The sequence below is a fragment of the Ciona intestinalis genome, unplaced genomic scaffold (genome assembly GCF_000224145.3).
Source record: "Ciona intestinalis unplaced genomic scaffold, KH HT000043.2, whole genome shotgun sequence".
Taxonomy (NCBI): domain Eukaryota; kingdom Metazoa; phylum Chordata; class Ascidiacea; order Phlebobranchia; family Cionidae; genus Ciona; species Ciona intestinalis.
Genome location: NW_004190365.2, coordinates 1 through 1,568, shown reverse-complemented (window position 1 = coordinate 1,568; position 1,568 = coordinate 1). Strand labels below are relative to the sequence as shown.

General features: G+C 37.2%; 1 long non-coding RNA gene across 1 annotated transcript; it reads left to right on the top strand.

Annotated features, from left to right (window-relative positions):
* Positions 1-687: 687 nt before the first annotated feature.
* LOC104266478 lies at positions 688-1,562 on the top strand. Its single transcript, XR_717572.3, has 4 exons — positions 688-721; positions 779-834; positions 893-920; positions 1,164-1,562. It is a non-coding gene; the product is annotated as an uncharacterized LOC104266478 (long non-coding RNA).
* The last annotated feature ends 6 nt before the right edge of the window (positions 1,563-1,568 follow it).

The following is a 1,568-nucleotide window of genomic DNA, read 5'->3' as shown; positions in this document are numbered from 1 at the left end:
ACCTATTTACCACGCTGCAGTTTGGATGAAGCACCAGCAGATTGGGATTATGTGCGTTCCTACTACAAGGCTTGAGTTAAGTATTTGATTACTTGCATTGCTATTATATTACTAACCATTATATGCACCACTACTAACTATATATAGTAACTATATTTATATCATATATTATACTAACATAGTAATGTGCCTTGTGTTTAACTGTTATTATTATTAACATTATCTTTCATTCTAGATACAGGTACCAGCGATCTCTTTATTACGTTACTCGCATTATGACGTCACTCCGCGGCGTTCGCCTAATTTTAATCTTTACATCATGTGTTTATTACGTCACTCGCGGCATTGCGTTTGCTATAATCGTTACGTTACAATACCGATTCATTACGTCATAATCTCGTTATTCGCGATATACGCGTCTATGCTCGAATATTACGCCTAGTTACGTCACATACGGAGTTTGTGACGTCACAATGCGTTTTGTTCTACGCGTGCGTTTCGCGTTTTTTTTCATGGGGCCCCATGCGCGTTCTGCGTCGACGCAAGGCACATTACTTGTATATTCTAATTATATTTGCGCTATGAGCGCGAAGCAAGAAGATCAAAGAATTGGTAAAGTATAAATCACAATTGGCATTATTACGTACATTAGCTCTTTTCTAGAAACATCGATGATGTGACGTCACAAAAGCAGTGATGACGTAACAGAAGAACCTGCTTCGTAAGTTGTTTGTTAAATCATAATGTTAGTTGTTTTCATTTTGACTTCATTTTTCAGAATAAGGGTATGTGACGTCACAGAAGAATCGCAAAAGATTTCTTCCCGCCTAAAAGGTGATTATTGACGTAATAAGCAATTTGATTAATACGTAATAAATTTATTGTTATACAGACTAGACAAAGACGAAAAAAGGCGCAAGGTAATTTAAAATACACGTTTCCTTAGATACGCAGCTTTTGTGTTATATATGTTTGCACCTGCTGTAACTATTAGATGAATATTCCCCTAATCGTGTTTTGAACGATTAATATTTTAAAGATGTGAAGATAAGGTTATATAATTCTGTAAAATATTGTTTACTACCAAATGGGGGGAAACAGGAGAATGAAAACCTGTCCCGTCTTACCCCACCCTTTATTAACGAAACCTGCTTGTTTTACAGACGAAGAACAAAGACGACGACGCCAATATAAGGATGCCGGTTTGAGGTTTTTTTAAGCTTAAGTGTGTATAGGCCTAATTATAAGTGTGTATAGGCCTACTATAGGTGTGTATAGGCTTAGTATAGGTGGTACGCGCGAAGAAAGAAGATCAAAGACGCCGACAAAGGATGTCGGTTTCAGGTGGTTTATAGGCTTAGTGTTTAAGTATGAATGTTTGCGTGTTTAGCTGGTGCACTCCTACAGTGTTGCCAGTTATTTTTTGCTGGGCCTAATGTTGCCAGCTATGTCCCCCAAGCACTTTTCAGTGCTTCTACATGTCTTTGAAATAAATGCAAAGGAATTGTTGTAACAATCTTACTTGATAAAGATTAGCATCTACTGTAGTGTTCATTCCTTCCGAGTGT